This window comes from Prionailurus viverrinus, unplaced genomic scaffold (genome assembly GCF_022837055.1).
Source record: "Prionailurus viverrinus isolate Anna unplaced genomic scaffold, UM_Priviv_1.0 scaffold_73, whole genome shotgun sequence".
Lineage (NCBI taxonomy): Eukaryota > Metazoa > Chordata > Mammalia > Carnivora > Felidae > Prionailurus > Prionailurus viverrinus.
The window spans coordinates 469,205-490,038 of record NW_025927635.1 but is presented as its reverse complement, the minus strand read 5'-3'; the positions used below and the strand labels follow the sequence as shown (position 1 = coordinate 490,038).

Below are 20,834 nucleotides of genomic sequence, written 5' to 3'. Positions count from 1 at the left end.
TAAATGGCAAGAGAAAACTAAGAGACTAATAAAAGACATACACTTTTAAAAAACCCACTATCTACATAGTTATAGAAAACTACTGTTACATGTTGCAATTTCAAGAAGACATGAACACTCACTATCCTCACATTTACTCAACGTCATTCTTGTAGTAGGAAAGAAAAAAAAAGAAAGCTCTAGGAATTGGAAACAAAAATGCCACTATTTATAGATTTATGTCGCTGCATGTACCAAATGCAAGGAATCTGCAGATAAAACACTTGAGTAAGAAACAATATATTGTGGGGAATAAGCTTAGACAATTAAAAGACTAGTTGTTTGGAAAAATCGGTATAATAAATGTCTTTCCTTACAAACTGTTGGCCGATTCGATGCAATTCCAATGAGAAACGGCTTTGGAGAGCTTGCCAAGTTGATTATAAAAGACCTGTGGAGCACTTCCTTCCTTTCTTCTTTCTCATCCCCAACATTTTAGTTCCCAGTCCTAGAAACAGAGGCATGGAGTTGGAGTCCAGAGTGAGGTGTGAAGCTTAGACAGAATGGGGAAGGCATTAGTGTGGGACAGTCACCCTGCACAGTGTTCGAGCTCAAGTGAGAGCATCCCTGAAAGGTGAATGGTATAGAATAATGAAGTATCACAGACTGAACAAGGTAGGGAGGCATCTGCACAGGGGAAGAATAGCCCAGCGTGGGTTTTCAGAACCTGCAGGGGGGCAAATCATCTGCAGAAGAGGTGGACTGGCACAGGGTATGTGAGAAAGGAGATATTTACATGTCTCAAAGTACTTCCCCATAAAATACTAAATAAATGGAAAGTGGAAACCTGGAAGATGGTACCTCCAGTGGCCAACATTAACATCACCAGTATGGGGACAAATCAAAATTGTAGGTCACCTGATAGGATGCAAAGTGTAGGTTGTAGTGATACTCTTGCTAAAAATGTATGATCTGAATTTTACCATAAGGAAACCTAAGAAAAATCCACGTTGAAAGACATTCCACATTACTGGAATTTAGTCCTCAAAAGATTAAAAATCATGAAAGTCAAGGAAAGACAAAGGAACTGTTCTAGAGTGAAAGAGACTAAGACATATGACTGAATTCAATACATGGCTCTGAGCAGGACCTTCCTTGGTATAACGTATACTACAGATAAGTGACCAAACTTAAAAAGAATTATGAGGAATAAATGATAGAATTATACTGAACCCTTGAACAAAACAGTTTCAATGGGTGCACTGACTACACATAGATTCTTTTTTTTTTCAGTACTGGAAATGTATTTTCTTTTATAATTTTTGTCATGGTATTTTTCTCTGTAGCTTACTTTATTTTAAGAATAGAGTATGATATATACACAAAAGATTATTGGTAATAGTAGTGGTTAAGTCTTTGGGGGTCAAAAGTTGTTCATGGCTTATTGACTGTGGAGGGCGGGGTCAGAGCCCTTAACCCCATTGTTTAAGAGTCGAGTGTATAAGAGTTAATGTTCTTATTGTGAAGGTTGTATGGTAGTTATGTGGAATGTACTGACTTGTAGGATTTAAATGCTACAGGAATCAGGCATCCCATTAGCAATTTACTTGCAAATGGCTCTGGGTGGGGGGGGGGAGTTCTTTTTTTTTTCTCTCTAATTTTTCTTCTCTCTTTGTTTCTAAAAAGCAAATCAAAATAAATAAATAGAAAAGGTGAAAAGCCTTAGGCAAATCTTATTTCTCCATGTGGAAAGAGCTAGGAGTCAGTGTTAACAATTAAAATTGTAGATAGGTTTTATGGCACTATAAAAAAATGTAATATGTACAAACATTGGCAATAGCCATAGCAGGAATACATCAAAATAATGTCTAAATCTTTAGGCCCACATATAGTCATAAAAATTGGAAAATACAAAAAGCCATCCATGAACAGTACTGAAGTATTAATGACAACTTGGTTGTTTGGGTGCTGTTCAAACTGCTGGTAGTGGAGCAGTCTGATGTATGTAAAACCCTCTAGTGCTGGTTTCCACGTACAAAATGTGCTTAAAAGTTAATGAGATGCCAAGAAACATAGTTTAAAATATTATAAAGATTTTCATTACACACATATGATACAGAAACATTTTCCTTTAATCAAGACTTTGCCGTATAGTGTGTTCAATTGGGAAACAATGAAAATGTTTGGTAAGCATCCAGTAAATTTTTTCTATTTATTTTTCAAATCATACAATTTTTGTTCAAAATCTGTACATATTCTCGTGACACTTTCCATACTGGATCTTGATTTAGAATTGAATCATCAGTAGATACTAAAGGCGTTCTACAGGATCCTCATTCAAATTTGGTAGCACCTGAAAAGGAAAAGAAAGAATTATCTTCTTTCTCCAAAATAATTTTCACTACAAGTGATTAAAAAAAAGGATAAAAGAAAAGAAAAGAAAAGAAAAGAAAAGAAAGAAAAAAAAAGAAAGTTGGGGCCTTTATGAGTGTTAAGAAAAATGAAAAATACCTACGTACAACTGCAATATGAAACCCAAGGTTAGTATTAAATATATTTTGCTCAGGGTTGCACACTGAACTAATTGCTATTGTGGATAAATGTCAGAGTTTCTGGTTTCTTCATTACAAGGTGAAATTACAAGATGAGGACACAGTCCACCCTGAACAATCATAAACTATAAACGGAAAAATCAAACAGGCATTTCCAAACAGAGCCAATTATACAGATGTAAGTGACAGGTATAAAACACAGCAATACTGTGTCCTGAAGGACAAGGAAAAAGTATGCTAGGTTGAGGGAAGAAGCACATACAAAGAGCTAGAAGTGAGGAAGAACACTTGTGCAATTATGAGTAGTTTAGTTTGACAAGGTGCTAGAGCAAAGCAGCAGAGTAGGGCAAATAGTGAGAGACAAGGCTGAATCATCTGGCAAGAAGCAAACTGATTTGCGTGTTTTCATTCCATGCTAAGGAATTTGAAGTTTTACCCAAGGGCAAAAGCAATGACAAAATCAATGAGTGAAGATTGAAACCCGTTACCTGTCAATGGCAGCTATATGACCTCTAATTATTTAACCAAGCATTACTAAGATGACTTTGGCTTTTTGGGTCTTCTATCACTAGCAGAAACAACAATTTGATAAAGCACACCTTTTCTGAGACTTGTGCAGGTTGACAGTTCCATAGAGATGGCACCAGTGAAGGAAGATTGTCGCCAGAAATAATAACAGATATATAGACTTAGGGAGATTGAAAAAACTTCTTTAACGTTTATTTATTTTTGAGAGAGAGACAAACCACAAGCGGGCAGGGGCACAGAGAGAGGGAGACACAGAATCTGAAGCAGGCTCCAGGCTCCGAGCTTTCAGCACAGAGCCCTCTGTGGGGCCTGAACCCACCTGAGCTGAAATCATTCGCCCAACCGACTGAGCCACCTGCTTGCCCCTAGACTTGTGGGAGATTTTAAAAGAGCTATGACACATGAGGACTAAATGAGGAAGAAGTGTGTTCTTCATTATACTCATGCTTTTACATTTTTTATTAGATATGTACAAAAAAATGTGAATGTAGTATCTATTATCCAAACAATGGAAAGGGATGCCATTTACTATTTATAGTTTATTTCAGAAATCAATGGTATCTAACTTCATACATTTTGGCAACATACCTTCTTCTAGTGCTCTGGTTATTCTTTCCTCCAACTCCCGCTGCATCTGAAATAAGCCAAAAATTATTTAGAATGTGTAAGGTAAACATAAGACATGGTAGGAATTATATATAGCTTAGGACATGTGGTCCTGAAATAATACTTGTAGAGATTAAACCAAAGTTAGGGTTTGCTTAAACAGAAAACCTATCACATGAATAAAATAAATTCCTACCTATTTTATTTATTTTTAGATAACAGAGAACAGATACATATATACATGCACAACACACACACACACACACGGGTATATATATACATTTATACGTGTGTGTGTATACGTGTATATATGTGTATATTATATATAATATGTGTATTATATTAATATATATAATATGTGTATATTATATATATAATGCTATTTAAGTGAATCTGATAAAAAGCACAATTAATATTGATCTATTGAATGTGTATAATCTCTGAAAGGTGATGTTTGATCTTTGTGGTACAAAAAAGTTTAAACAAGAATCATATTGCATACTGAATTATTACTTGGAAATGATTAGAAAAACTGCCATTTATGAAAGTTTAATCAGTTTTTTACCTTAATGAATTGTTCCTTAAAATGGGCTTTCCATTTTTTTCACTTTTAGAAAAACAAAATTTGAAGGAATACTTTTGGTATTAATTTTTCAGGACTGACTCTTAAACACATATAAAATGAAGAAAGTGGGACTGTCTTACTGTCATGTGGAAATTCTACTGGCAAAAGATTGATTGAGTAAAAATATTTTGCTATCTGTGTTAGGACTAAAACACTTATTTCTTTTCATATGCACACAAAGATTTCAGAAAATCTCTGAAGAAAGGAAAAATAGAGGGTTACAACAGTTTTCAAACTTAGCTTCTGATTTATAACTTTCTCCATTAGAGATAAGGAAAACAATATACAATTTTCAATTGTAACTTTGTTTCCTTTCTCCAAATTAGGACCAAGTTTTGAAACACTTGACTTATTAAAGTTATGGTTATCCACTTACTTATGAAATGTGTACGAATATTTCCAACTACAGGTGACCCTTGAATACACAGGGGTGGGGTACAGTCAAAAACCTGTATATAATTTTTCATCCCCCCAAAACTTAATTACTAATAGCCTACTGTTCACCGGAAGCCTTACCGGTAAAATAAACAGTCGATTCATACATGTTTTGTACAGTAGAATAAGCTAGGGCAAAAAATGACATTGAGAAAAACGGAAGGAAGAGGAAATACACTTAGAGTACTGTAGAGTATCCAAAAATAATCCATGTGTAAGTAAAGTAGACCCACACAGTTCAAAACCATGTTGGTCAAAGGTCAACTGTATATTACAACTGTTCCTGTCTAGAATGTACTTATTTAGATCTTTCTTAGACAAGGTAGCCTCTCCCTGAATGCCCCAAACAGGCTCCAAAATAGTGTACAGAACATAATCAACACTGTGGTGATAAGGATTCCAATGTCTTTAGAAATTTGGGTGTGAGGACAAATGTTTTGGGTGACATGTTTCCCAATATTTTCAGAGACTGTTTTCCCTAATACCTTTTTTTAATTGAAGTATAGTTGACATACAATGTTACACTAGTTTTTCAGTATACAAATTCAGATTGGACAATTGTATACACTATGCTATGCTTGCTACCGTACGTGTAATTACCCTCTGTCACCATACAACATTAATACAATATTATTGACGACATTCCATATGCTGTATTCTTCATTCCTGTGACTTATTTACTTTACAACTGGAATTTGTACCTCTTACTCCCCTTCATCTATTTTGCCCATACCTCTCTACCCACTGCCCCTCTAGCAACCACCAATTTGTGCTCTGTAGTTATGATTCTGTTTGTGCACTTGTTTTGTTTTTTTTATATTCCACATGTAAGTGAAATCAGATGGTATTTATTTGTCTTTCTGCGATTTATTTCACCTCGCATAATACCCTCTACGTCTATCAATGTTGTCACAAATGGCAAGATCTCATTCTTTTTGATAGCTGAGCTATATTTCATTGTATACATATTACACATTGTCTTTATCCATTCATCTCTCCATGGACACTTAGGTTGCTTCCCTATTTTGGTTGTCACAAACAATGTTTCCATAAACATAGGGATGCATATAGCTTTTCAAATTAGTGTTTTCATTTTCTTTGGGTAAATACACAGCAGTGGAATTAATGAATATCTATTTTTAAGTTTTTGAGGAACCATAACACTTTTTTGACAATAGCATTATATTCAGGCCTTATAAAATGAATGGGACAACATGACTATACCAGACTTATAAAACTAATTACTCAATACCAGATGATGGGGGAAGGCTGTATTCAAACGATTTTATGTTACCATTAATAAATACAATATAAGATATAAACCACGTTTTTTATATGACATGACTTAAGGAGCTACCAAGGTAATGTTGCATCTTTTCCCCAAAAGCTCTTTTCCTAAATATTTACCTCTGTGACCTTTATGTTTATATCTAGGTAAAAACTGTGTTTAGATGGTGAAAATAGCTTTTAAATCCATGAATAAGAACACATGTGTACTTTTATGTATTCCTTTCCATTGATCAGAAATATAAGAGGGTGAGAAAATTATACACAGAAAAACTATATATCAGCAAATTTTAATTCAAAGAACATTTTTAAAGGATTTTTAATTAGAAGGATTTTCTCATTAACTGTTAGCATTCAAATATGGCCCATAGAAATCTAGGGTTCGGTTGGGGACACTGCAGGATTGAGGGACAAGGAAGTCACAGCCATAGTCTCCATCTCTCCTTTAGTTACACAGCTCTACTTCTCTCTGTTTTACACAATACAGTTTAATGCAAAAAAAAAAAAAACTACTTTCTATGCTTTGAAAAGTATTATTTTGAAGGTATAAAAGTCACTAATTTAGTCAAAATCCCGAATTTGCCTAATAGACAAAACGGGCTCAGAGAGAGTGTACTTTGCCTGAGGTCATGAAACCAACTAGATGCAGACCAGGAATACACTTGTGGTCTTACCAAGCCTAGAGTTCTATGCCAGTTACTTCCTCATAGTCAGGAAAAATACGTGTATTTTAAGTATAACTCAGAGAAAATGAATACATAAAACTTTGTCATATGGCTCAGTAATGCTTAGGTATGAGGCACACAATAGTAGCTCTCTAACTAAATTACAAATTTTAAAGTCATGAATGAAAATGAAGGAACAGAAATTATGTTAACTCCGTTTAGTAGCAGTCAATTTTTAAGCACAACTTTTTTATTTTTATTTTTTTAAATTTTTAACGTTTATTTATTTTTGAGACAGAGAGAGACAGAGCATGAACGGGGGAGGGTCAGAGAGAGGGAGACACAGAATCTGAAACAGGCTCCAGGCTCTGAGCTGTCAGCACAGAACCCGATGCGGGGCTGGAACTCACGGACTGCGAAATCATGACCAGAGCCGAAGTCGGCCACTTAACCAACTGAGCCACCCAGGCACCGCAAGCACAATTTTTTTAAACCACAGGACAGAGAACTTGAGAGAGAAAATCTTTAGGTGAAACAAGTAAGCTGAAACTGAGGAAATTCTTCCTGAAAGCATTATTTATTCCTTCCAAAGAAAATTTGTTTTATCAAAATCAATCAACAAATGAGTGAACCCATGGTGTGGTTATTTATAGCAAAATTTAAAACCCAACACAGATTTCTCTTTCACTTCTAGAATGCTTCTGCCTAACCTCTCATCATTTGTTGGTATGTACAAAAGACACAATTCACTTTATTTATAATTTAAATCCAGTTGGAAATTATAGGTGAACCTTCACTTCTCACATGTGGACTTATCTCTGACTCCCTCCCAATGGGAAGGGAGACTTACCTAACGGGTGAATTTGGGAGAAGGAGCTAAGCAGTGCTTACGTGTTTCTGAATCTCCTCTTTGAAAAGATGTGCCTGCCCACAGTAACATGAATTTGGGTCTGCTCTCAGATCTGTGGTAAGCACCCGGCCCCCGGGGTGGGGGTCAAGCATTTGTTTTCTCAATTTACAACTGTGTGGGGAAGTGCCCAATTTGGGAGGAAGCCCAATGTGGCTAACATAACCTAAATCATATCCTCCAATTTGTTAGTGTGTATTAGTAATAAAGCTACTAAGTTTCTCTCCATCTCCTTGTCTCCTGTGTTCTGAATTTAGAAAGAGAAGAGCAGGGTTACTTGCCGCCTACCCAGTGTCACTTGTCACAGCTCCACCAAGAAAAATGACTATACAACACTTACAGAAACATTCTCTTCTTCCTTGACTTCATAATTAATGTACATTGTTCAAAAGCATCGCTCACTCGAAAGAGAGAAAAAGTTGAAAGGAACCATTTTAGGAACAAACATAGAAAGTCAGACAAACTGAGGACACAGAGGAGTACATTCCAAATGAAAGAACATGACAAAACCTAAGAAAAAAAGCTAAGTGAAACAGAGATAAGTAATGTACCTCATAAAGAGTTCAAGGTAACGGTCATAAAGATGCTCAGTGAACTCGGGAGAAGAAAGAATGGATCCAGTGATAACATCAGAAGGAGATACAAAATATAAAAAAGAACCAATCAGAGCTGAAGGATACAATAACAGAAATGACAAATACACTAGAGGGAATCAACAGCAGATAAGAAGATGCAGAAGAACAGATCAACAATTTGCAAGACAGGGTAGTAGAAATCATTCAAGCCAAAAAACAAAAAGAAAAAAGAATTTTAAAAATGAGGCTAGGTTAAGGGACCTGTGGGACAACATTCAGTGTAATAATACTTGCATTCAAGGGGTTCCAGAAAAAGAAAAGACAAAGGGGCAAAGAACTCATTTGAAGAAATAAAAGCTTCATTTTAAAAATTCAAATATTTGCTTGATTTAGCTATTTATAAAACGCTCTACAATCACTCATCAAGATATTTTATAAAAATAGAAACAAAGGTGGTATAAGTCAAAAAAAAGGAAAAAGAAAAAGAGTGCCATAAATAAGAAAGCAATTAAAGATGTATTCTCGTGTAAGAAAATAGCAAAACTTTTAACTTAAAGGAGAAATTAACCTTTTTAGTGTTACAAGTTGATTTAATTCATAAAAAGGACTTACCATGGATTCTTTTTTTTTTTAGAGTAGCCTCCATGCTTAGTGTAGAGCCCAATGAGGACTTGAACTCATGACCCTGAGATCAAAACCTGAGCTGAGATCAAGAGTTAGATGATGAACTGACTGAGCCACCCAGGCACCCCCCTGGATTCTTTTAAATAGTAAACATTCATATGTCGTTAAGTGTTCAGAGGACGATCATTCACTGACATACAGGGGTGCAAAAACTGGATTATAGCAAAACTTTCAAATGTTTATGAACCACTGCCAACTGAAAATAAGTCCAAGCATCTAAGTGTTCCTGTGGTTACCAGGCAATAACATTTACTTTCTAAAATCAAATTTAAATGAAAGCTTTCAAGAAATTTAACATGGGTAAGTTTACTTATATTTACAGAATACAGTTAATGCTAGGTGTCTCTTGTGGCACACCTGGGTGGCTCAGTTGTTTTTAGTGTCCAAATCTTGATTTTGACTCAGGTCATGATCTCATGGTTTTGAGACTGAGCCCCACATTCGGCTCTGTGCTGAGCACGCAACCTGCTTGGGATTCCTTTTCTCCCTCTCCTTTTGCCCCTCCCCTGCATGCACTCACTCATTCTCTCGCTAAAATAAAATAAAGTATCTCTTAGAAATGAGAGATCCATAATTTGGCTATTGTTGAGAGTGCTGCTATGAACATTGGGGTACAAGTGCCCCTATGCATCAGTACTCCTGTATCCCTTGGATAAATTCCTAGCAGTGCTATTGCTGGGTCATAGGGTAGAGCCTAAATGTCCATCAACTGATGAATGGATAAAGAAATTGTGGTTTATATACACAATGGAGTACTACGTGGCAATGAGAAAAAATGAAATATGGCCTTTTGTAGCAATGTGGATAGAACTGGAGAGTGTGATGCTAAGTGAAATAAGCCATACAGAGAAAGACAGATACCATATGGTTTCACTCTTATGTGGATCCTGAGAAACTTAACAGGAACCCATGGGGGAGGGGAAGGAAAAAAAATAGGTTAGAGTGGGAGACAGCCAAAGCATAAGAGACTGTTAAAAACTGAGAACAAACTGAGGGTTGATGGGGGGTGGGAGGGAGGAAAGGGTGGGTGATGGGTATTGAGGAGGGCACCTTTTGGGATGAGTACTGGGTGTTGTATGGAAACCAATTTGACAATAAATTTCATATATAAAAAAAAAATGAGAGATCAAGGGACTAATATATATATATTATATATATTATATATATTAATATATTAATATTATATAATTAATATTAATATTATATTAAATATTAAATATTATATATTATATTATAATATATTATATATTATATTTTATTATATTAATATTATATATATAATATTATATATTATATAATATTATATATATATGTATAATTTACCTCAGTTCTTTCTTAGCACATATAATGCTGACTTTTACTTCTTATGTGTTAGTTCCTTAAACAACTCAGAATTTCCCCAAATTAAAAGCAACAACATCAGATATCTGAAACCTAAACTAAACAGATAATATAACTAACCTTCCACAAGGAAGCCTCCCTGTCGTCATATGACGGCCGTGGGTTTAAGGTAGGAATCACTAAGTTTCCTCTTGGAGTAAGGTTTCCATTGAGCACTAAATTATTTTCAAAATGTCCACAATAAGGTGGTTCCAGGCCTGGACTCATAGTAAGGGTCCTGAGTAAAGTTTGGTGCTGCTGTCTCTCCACAAGAAGTTTTGTATTGCTCTCTGACAGTCTCTCCTTAGCCCTGTGAAGATTAAAAAACACAAATACATTTTCTTTTTCCCTAAATCATTCCTAAATGACATACTTTTTTTTTTAGGTTTCCATAATAGTAAATAGCATTTGCCATTGAACAGTGTTTTAACACTGAACATGTGACGGAGCACACCTAGTATCTAAAATTATACTTTTAAAATTGTTCTAAAGAAATACTTGTGTTTCCAGGGGCATTCCTAACTAACAATTCAAGTTAGGGAAGGGAGAGAAGTGGCTATCAGTGATGTACATGGGTTAACAAATAATACTTGCTGTCTTCTGGAATGGCTGTACTGACAGGATCCTTTAGGATGCCATTATATATACATACTTATATTTAGTAAACCTGTTTACAGATGTAAAACTAAACCATCCCTCAAAGACATTTTCAAGCGTTTGCTTTCACCACTCTTGTACATTTCACTTATTATCTCAAAGAAACTCAGCATTTGACACTGAGGAATCATTGAGACCAACAATCTCTAGGGGAGATAGCAGATGACAGACGTGTGATCAGAAAGAACTAAAACAGCTACAGAGGCAATTAGCTCATAACAGTTACCAAGGCACTGGAGGCAGAATCTGCCCTTTCTGTCTTCAGTCTTCCACATGCCTCCCTCCCACCATGGTGCTCTTTTAGCCACTTTGGGAATTATACTACCCTTCAGCCCTGTGTGAGTCTTTCTGTATTTCACCTGGATGCCTTTATGTAAAGTAGAAAAAAGCATAAAGGATAGTTTTTCTCAAGGCCCACTCTAGTAATCATACCAAAGGTCACAATCAAGAGAATAAATGTACCAAGCTGCCAGGATGAGTAGTAGTAGTACTTGATCTTTTCGGTTAAAGATGTAATCTTCCAAAAAGAAACTCACCGACATTTCTATTTAGGGTAATTCTGACAAGCAATTTTATAATAATACGCTTCTAAATGAGAAAGCTTCGAACAATGCACTTAAAGACTAGCAGATCTGATCAATGGAAAATATACAGGGGGGGGTGCAGGGGTGGGGTGGGGGGAAGAGGTCCTGTAAAACCGAAAAAAAAGAAGAGGGATGCAAACTGTCCTGGACTAACATTTCAAAGGTAAGTTCACTTAGAAACCTCATTTTCCAAAATAACACCATCTAGTTGGCTTTCACTTCCTACTCATCTCATGATCTTGGCTCCACAGAAATTATGCTTTAGAGGCAAATTAATAAGCTAAATTTCTTGTCTATGATTTTGTTTTGACTTACCTGTTCAGCTTATTTCTCAAGGACTTTATAAGTTTTAATTCTTCTAGGTAGAGTTGCCTGTAGGTTTCCAACTCTGTTTTAGTAGAATCTTGAGAAGTCTTCATTGTAGAGACCTGAGATTCCAGATCTTTAATTCTAAGTTCCATTTGATTTCTCATTGAAGCATGGTCATTTTCTCTTAACTGGTCCAAGTTTTGTCGAGCTGCTGCTTGTGCCTAATGAAAAAAAAAATTAACACGATAGTTTCAAAATAGGTATAATCTGAATAATTAATTATACCTGTTTCCTTTAGTTCTGAGTCAATGTTTCAGAGAGAAATTGTAAATGAAAAAAAGCTCAAGTGTACAATATCTATCATCAATGTCAACTGAATTAAACATGATTTATAAAATTAAAGTTCAAACATTCCTGTATTAGTATTCACGCAATCTGATAATTCAAATAATAGAATCAATGAGAAAATTTTAAAGGTCAACAATAAACTTAAGAATAATCCAAGTACAGTGCAATTTTGAAATCATAATTTTTCTTTTCCTCTTCATAGTGAGACTAGTTGTTTAAATCATCATTTTTTCTTATCCTCTCGATTTAGTAGGAATAATGATGAAAACTGAAATCTTTAAAGGGTGGAACAAATGCCTCCAGAAATCTACAAACTACCATAAAGCAAGTAGAGGAAACCCCTACAATACATCTATCCAAAATGTAATTTCCAGTAAAATGAGTTAAAGCACATTACAGATCAATCAATTAACCTGTAAAAACAGGTTGACTTCATGTAACTTTTCTACTATCTCCAGTCGTGCTCTTTCTTCAATCTCCCGTTTATACTTTCCATGTGACTGTGTTCTACCATATTCATTTCCATAAATTGTTTCAATTTTACTACTTCTTGCTGTAACTTGTTGTTGCTCTCTAGTTTTACACGTTCTTCTTCGAAAGCTTTCATTGATAATAACTCTTGAAGAACTTGATTTTTTGCATCCAGGTGTAGACATTTTGAAGATGTAGTTTCCAGTTCTGTTGTAAGGACATCAGCCTGCATGAATAAAACACTATAGTTTGGAAGGGAGTGAGAAGAGTCTAACTCAAAACTACTATGAAATTCTTTTTTTTTTTTTTTTTCAGATTTTAAGTAATCTCTACACCCAGTGTGAGGCTTGAACTCACAATCTCAAGATCAAGAGTAACTGAGCCAGCCAGGCACTCAAATTTTTGAATAAACTGATTTGCAATAAAATGTTACCTGTCTTAGAATGTGGAACCTTGGGGCGCCTGGGTGGCGCAGTCGGTTAAGCGTCCGACTTCAGCCAGGTCACGATCTCGCGGCCCGTGAGTTCGAGCCCCGCGTCAGGCTCTGGGTTGATGGCTCGGAGCCTGGAGCCTGTTTCCCATTCTGTGTCTCCCTCTCTCTGCCCCTCCCCCGTTCATGCTCTGTCTCTCTCTGTCCCAAAAAATAAATAAACGTTGGAAAAAAAAATTAAAAAAATAAAAAAAAGAATGTGGAACCTTAAACAACTCAGAAAATCAAGAGCCAAGTTATAGTCATCAGGTGTTACTGAAATAGATCTTTGCTATCATTCTCTTTATTACACAACATTTGCACTTGATTCTATACTTTTATTTTTCTATGATTTTTTCATATCTTTCTTTCATAAAATAAGTCCCATCTTAGGAGAAAGTCTCTTAGCCCTTCCCCCATCTTAACACTCCATAATTTTTAAAGAAGTTTTAGCAATATCATATTGACTTATGTATGCCCAAGTCAAAAAATATGTCCCAAGATAAGACTCTGGAAATAAGACTCTAATTCATGAATCTATAAGTAATGATTCTAATGCCATGGCCTGTTTCTGAACTGCAAATGTTTTATGCTAATTTGAAGTGCATTCCCAGGAGAAATAATTCTCCAGGATGTGTTAAGAAATCACATCTCCCAGTATAAAACTTTAATTGGATGATCCACATACTTTTTTGAGGCCAAAAAAAATTTAATTCAATACTGTTATCTTGTAATCCGTTGTTACTTTCTAGAAAATAAGAGATCATATTAAACAAAAACAACAACAACAAAACTGGATGGAGTTTCAGTGATGCTGAGTTGGGAACGACTTCCATCCATTCTATATGATTGGTAAGACAAGGTGAGTGGATGTGGTGGTTTTATAAATTCGTTGAAACTTCTGTGAAAATCCCTGCCCTTAAATATACGCTGGCTTCAGTAACTGGTTTCTAGTGAACAGAATATGCAGAACTGCTGTGATTTTTAAGGCCAGCTTAGAAAATGTGATACAGCTCCCATCTGACTTTCTTTCTCTAGGGAAGCTCACCCTTAGAACGCAGCCACCACGTGGTGAGGAATCCCAGGCTACCTAGTGAGTCTTCATGTAGATACTCCAGCTGAGACTAGCCAACGTCCTAGCCAAAGGCCAGCCTCAACAGCCAAACACGTGCGTGAACAAGCCTTTAGATGATTCTAGTCTCCAGCTTCCAGTTATGCCAGCTGATGCCAAATGAAAAAGAAATGAGTTGCCCTACTCTGCTGTGCCTAAACTAAAATTGGTGAACAGAGAAATGCTGTTTTTAACTACTAGGTTTTGAGGTGGCTTATTATGCAGCAGTAAATTACTACCACAGATACTGATACTAAAAATGGTGTGCTGCTATTAAAAAAAACCTAAAACTAAACTTCCTTTGAACCAGGAGGTAGGTGGAACCTGGAAAGATGTAGAAAAGCGTAACAATGAGACCCAAAAAGGGCCTGCACAAGACTCTTAGTGGAAACCTGATGGCCTGTGAAGTGGCTGACAGCAAGGGTTTCTATGCAAGTGAAGACAATGACACTGGAGGAAAGGGAAGTCATGCTACAAAATACCTGAAAGTAAAACGGATAGGAAAGAGAAACTAAAGAAAGACTATGCAACTGAAAGGAACCAGGACTTACTGGGTTCAAGTATCTGTTTCTCATTTACAGCCTCTCTACATGTTAAACTGTCAAATAATGTTAAAATAAGGAAATGGCTTTTGGGTTCAGAGAAACTCCAGGGTGCTACCAGGAAAACAGAAAGATTTAAGGTATGCCTCCAATTTCTTTAAGGATCTTAAGAGTATAAGTTTTTGGTGTGCCTGGATGGCTCAGTCGGTTAAGCATCCGACTTCAGCTCAGGTCATGATCTCACAGTCCGTGGGTTCGAGCCCCGCGTCGGGCTCTGTGCTGACATCTCAGAGCTTGGAGCCCATTTCGGATTCTGTGTCTCCCTCTCTCTCTCTGCCCTTCACCTGTTCATGCTCTGTCTCTCTCTGTCTCAAAAATAAATAAACGTTAAAAAAAAAAACAGAAAAAAAAAGAGTATAAGATTTTTTTAAGGTAGGTTCCACACCCGACATGAGGCTTAAACTCAGCACCCAGAGATCAAGTGTCACATGCTCTACCAACTGAGCCAGCCAGGAGCCCCAAGAGTAGACGAATTTTAAAGGCATTGTCCTATAAGAGCTTCACAGGAAACCTGAAGCGAAAAGTTTATCTCAAAAGGACTTGGGAGGGTCGCTTTGCTAAAACACGGCATGAAATCCAGTAATATTCACAGAAAACTAAAAAAGGTAAGAGATTTATAGTAGCAAACATACTATTTGCTACCTTGGACTAAAAGAGACCAAATAGTGCAAAATGAAAAGAGGCCTTTGGGTCTTACAAGTCCCACAGGGAGGAAGCAGGATGAAAAAACAGCTGCAAATACAGGTCATTCCTTATGAAAAGGAAGGAACCAAGAGCTCAAAGAGTAAAGAAAGGGAAGAGACATGGAGAAAGTATTCCCGTGGTTAGGACTAAGTCCTAACTTAAGAACTGACAGCATGCATCAGGCTATATTTCAAAACTCTTATGGACTAAGGTGCTTCCCATCTTCTTTTTCTGAATGGGTGAGTCTTCAGCAGTTGACTAGAATGTTGCATTTGTGAGTGGTAAATAACTGTCTCTTTCGTTCTCAAGTCCTCATATTGAGAACACTTCCACTCAAGGGGCTATACTTGAGATACCATAACCCAGGCAGCTTATCCCCACTGCACCTGATTAAGATGGTAAGATCTTGGACTCAAGCCCTGAACCTGATGCCATGATAACTGAGACTTGCAGGAGGTATTGGAGGGGGAGGGGAGTGAATGTATTTTTCAGGTGGGAGGAACACAAACATTTGTGGCCAGTGGATAAATTATACTACTTTTTAAAGGTGTCCATAGGTTTTAAATATTAATTCCATTTTAAAAAGGCCATGGAACAACCTTAGTGGCGTGCTCCTAATGAACAGAATATGTGACTATAATCCTGTGTGTATTCCAAGTCTAGGTGACAAAAGGCGATACAGATTCTGCCTTGCTCTGTATCTCAGGCTGCTTACTTGGAATCTAGCTCCCCGTCTAGTGAGGAAGCCTAGGCCACAAAGAGGGTCTAGGTGTGTCAGTTTAAGTGTTTCTGCTTCGTCCTGAACTGAAGTCTCAGGAAACAGCCAGCATCAACCACCAGACATTAGTGAACAAATCTTCAAGTGGATCCAGCCCCAAACCTTTCAGTTGCCCCACCTGAAGCTGAGCGGGGCAGAGACTAGCTGTCCTGGCCACACTTTTCCTAACAGATTTGTGAACAAAAGAAATCTAACCTTTGGGGAGTGTGTTAAGAAAAAAACAAAAATGATAAATTGAAATGTGGATTAAAAAAAAGAGATAAGATACATAAACTTGTATAGGAGAAATTGGTCTCCATTAAAGTAGGATGTAATAAATGTTAAGATTAATTTATTAACAACCAATGGTGCTAATGAGAAGAAGCAGATAACTAGAAGCAAGATCTAAGAAGTTTTTCTCTCAGTTTTTCCCCAGCTAGGATCATATTAACTGCTCATTTTCCATATATGGCCTTTATTATGTTGAGGTATGGTTCCTCTAAGCCTACTTTGTTGAAGTTTATATCATGAATGGATGTTATAGTTTGTCAAATTCTTTTTCTGCATCTATTGCAATGATATGACTTTATGCTTTTTTGAAAATTAATATGAGGTATCACATTCATTGATTTGCAAATATTGAACCACCCCTGCAAACCAGGGATAAATCCCATTTGGTTATAGTGAATGATTTTTTTAATGTGGATTTGTTTTTGAGAAAGAGCACAAGCAGGGGAGGGACAGAGAGAGAGGGAAACACAGAATCTGAAATAGGCTCCAGGGTCCAAGCTGTCAACAGAGCCTGACACTGGGCTCAAACCGACGGACCATGAGATTGTAACCTGAGCTGAAGTTGGATGCTTACCTGACTAAGCCACCCAGCTTCCCTTGCCCCCCGTGAATGATTTTTAAATGTATTGTTGGATTAAGTTTGCTTATTTTGTTGAAGATTTTTGCATGTTCATCAGAGATGCTGGCCTGTAATTCTCTTTGTGGAATCTTTATCTGGTTTTGGTATCAGGGTAAAGCTGGCATAGAATGAATTTGGAAGTTTCCCTTTCTTTCATGTTTTTCTGGAACAATTTGAAAAGGATAGGTTAAACTTTCTTTTTTCTTTTCTTTTCTTTTTTTTTTTTTTTGTATTACCTGTTCTTTCCATGTTAAAATTTACATCTGAAGTCATCCAGTCCTAGACTTGTGTTTGTTGAGAGTTTTTGATTCCTGATTCGGTTTCCTTGCTGGTTATTGATTTTTTTCAAGTTTTCTCTTTATTCTTGTTTTAGTTTGGTAAGTTATATATTTCTAGGAATTTATTCATTTCTTCTCAGTTGTCCAACTTGTTGGCATACATTTTTTCACAATATTCTCTCATAAATGTTTGTATTTCTGTGGTGTTAGTTCTTATTTCTACTCTCACATTTGTGGTTTTATTTATTTTGGTCTTTTCTATTTTCTCGTTGATTATTCTGGCTAACACCTTATCAGTTTTATTAATTTTTACAAATAACCAGCTCTAGGTTTCATTGATCTGTTCCAGTATTATCTGTTTTTTGTTTGTCTATCATTCATTTCTGCTTTAATCTCTTTTTTTTAAATTTTATTTTGAGAGAGACCACACATGAGTGAGGGATGGGCAGAAAGAGAGAGAGAGAGAGAGAGAGAGAGAATCCCAGACAGGCTCCATGCTGCCATCAGAGAGCCTAACATGGGGCTCAATCTCACAACTCTGACATCATGACCTGAGCCAAAATCGAGAGTCAGACACTTAACCAGTTAACCCACCCAAGGGCCCCCTGCTCTGATCATTATTATTTGCTTTCTTCTGCTGGCTTCAGGCTTCATTTGTTGTTCTTTTTCTAGCTCCTTTAGGTGTAAGGTTAGGTTGTTTGAAATTTTTCTTGCCCCTTGAAGTAGGCTTATATTGCTATGTACTTCCCTCTTAGGACCACTTTTACATCATCTCAAAGATTTCAGACCATTATTTTTTCATTTCCATTTGTATACACGTTTTTAAGTTTCTTCTTGTATCTCTTGCTTAAGCCGTTCCAGTGCAGTAGCACGTTATTTAACCTGCATGTATTGTTTTTAATAATTAAGGCCTATTTTTTGTTTGTGATCCATTCTTGAGAATATTCCATGTACACTTGAAAACAACGTGTATTCTGTTTTAAGATGGAACCTTCTGAAAAAAATCTCTTAAGTCCAATCTGGTCTGCAAAGCCACTCTGTCATGCAAAGCCATTGTTTCTTTTTCTTTTTTTAAAAAATATATGAAATTTATTGTCAAATTTGTTTCCATACAACACCCAGTGCTCATCCCAACAGGTGCCCTCCTCAATAACCATCACCCATCCTCCAATCCCTCCCACCCCCCATCAGCCCTCAGTTTGTTCTCAGTTTTTAAGAGTGTCTTATGCTTTGGCTCTCTCCCACTCTAACCTCTTTTTTTTTCCTTCCCCTCTCCCATGGATTCCTGTTAAGTTTCTCAGGATCCACATAAGAGTGAACACATATGATATCTGTCTTTCTCTGTATGGCTCAAAGCCCCTGCTTCTTTGGTGATTTTCTGTTAAGATGTATTTTTTGGTGATTTTTTGTTAAGATCTATTGATGTAAAATGGGTGTTAAAGTACCCTATTACTGTCTTATTATCAATTAGTTCCTTTATTTGGTTAATGTTTTATGTACTTGAGTGCTCTCGTGGTGGGTGTATAAATATTTACAATTGTTAGATCTTCCTATTGGATTGTACCCTTTATTATGATATAGTAGCATTCTTTGGCTCTTGCTACAGTCTTTGTTTTTGGTTGTTTATTTATTTTGAGAGAGACAGAGTTGGGGAGGGACATAGAAAGGGGGAGAGAAAATTTCAAGCAGCCTCCATGCTGTCATCCTGGAGCCCAACATGGGGCTCAAAGCCACCAGCCATAAGATCATGACCTGAGCCAAGACCTAGTCGGTTGCGCAAATGACTGAGGCACCCAGGTGCCCCACAGTCTTTGTTTTAAGGACTGTTTTGTCTAACAAAAGTATCGCTATTTTTTCTTTTAACGTGATAAATTTTTCTCCATCCCCTCGCTTTTCATTTTTTTTCATAGAATTCATTGTCAACTTGGCTAACATACAGTGTGTATAGTGTGCTCTTGGTTTCGGGAGTAGATTCCAGTGGTTCATCAATTGTAGACAACACCCAGGGCTCTTCCCAACAAGTGCCCTCCTCAATGCCCACCACCCACTTTCCCTTCTCACTCACCGCCCCCCATCAACCCTCTATTTGTTCTCTGCATTCAAGAATCTCCTATGGTTTGCCCCTCGCCTTCTCTGTTTGTAACTATTTTTCCCCTTCCCTTCCCCCACGGTCTTCTGTTAAGTTTCTCAAGTTCCACATAGGAGCAAAAACATATGATATCTGTCTTTCTGTGACTTATTTCATGTAGCATAATACCTTCCAGTTCCATCCACATTGCAAGAGATAGCATGATTTCACTCTTTCTCCTTGCCAGGTAGTATTCCAGTGTATATATAAACCACATCTCTTTATCCATTTATCAGTTTATGGGCATTTAGGCTTTTTCCAGAATTTGGCTATTGTTGAAAGCACTGCTATAGACACTGGAGTACATGTGCCCCTATGAATCAGCACTCCTGTATCCTTTGCATAAATTTCCAGTAGTGTTATTGAGGGGTCGTAGGGTAGTTCGATTTTCAATTGTTTTAAGGAACGTGCGCACTGTTTTCCAGAGGGGCTGCACCAGTTTGCATTACCACCAACAGTGCAAGCATCCCCTCACTTTCAATCTGCAGCTGTCTTTATGTCTAAAATGAGGTTTTTACAGGCAGCATACAGATGGGTCTTGTTTTTTAATCCATCCTGTCACCCTAGGTCTTTTGGTTGGAGTGTTTATTCCATTTATATCCAAAGTAATTATTGACAGGTATGTATTTATTGTCATTTTACTACTTGTTTTGTGGTTGTTTCTGGAGATTTTCTCAAATCCTTTATTGTTTTTCTCGCTTTGATGTCTTTCTAATTTGCTTTCATGATATATTTGGATTTCTTTCTCTTTATTCTTTGCATGGTTATTAGTGGGTTTTGGTATATGATAAGCATTAATTTGTATATCACCTCTTCTGCGTGTAGCAGTCTATATTAAGTTGATGGTCACTTAAGTTAGAGCTCATTTTTTTTCTCCTCCCCATGTTTTGATAAGCTATTATATTGTGTATCCTTTTTTGGGGCATTCCTTGACGATTTATTTTACAGAAATACACATGTTTACTGCTTTTACATTTCCTGCCTTTATACTGTCACTTTTGATCTCTCCTTTCCACTCAGAGTTGCCGATAATATTTCTTACAGGCTGATTTAGTGGTCACAAACTCCTTCCATTTTTGTTTGTCTGAGAAATTCTTTATCTCTCCTTCTATTATGAATGATAGCCTTACTTGATAGAGTATATTTGGCTGCAGATTTTTCTCATTCAGCACTTTGAATATATCATGCCATTTCCTTCTGTCTTGCAAAGTTTCTGTTGAAAAATCTCCTGCTAGCCTTGTGGGTTTTCCATTGGAAGTGAATGACTTGTTTTGCTGCTTTTAAGATTTGTAGCAGTGGGGCG

The 20,834-nt window shown here is 36.7% G+C and overlaps 1 protein-coding gene and 1 long non-coding RNA gene across 3 annotated transcripts in view; one reads left to right on the top strand and one right to left on the bottom strand.

Moving 5' to 3' along the window:
• LOC125159862 (uncharacterized) overlaps positions 1 to 20,834 on the top strand; it is a 69,428-nt gene that overhangs the window by 11,184 nt on the left and 37,410 nt on the right. The window lies entirely within an intron of this gene.
• On the bottom strand, positions 3,665 to 12,582 carry LOC125159864 (uncharacterized). Its single transcript, XR_007149947.1, has 4 exons — positions 12,535 to 12,582; positions 11,780 to 11,994; positions 10,305 to 10,533; positions 3,665 to 3,693 (listed from the first exon to the last, which is right to left on the bottom strand). It is a non-coding gene; the product is annotated as an uncharacterized LOC125159864 (long non-coding RNA).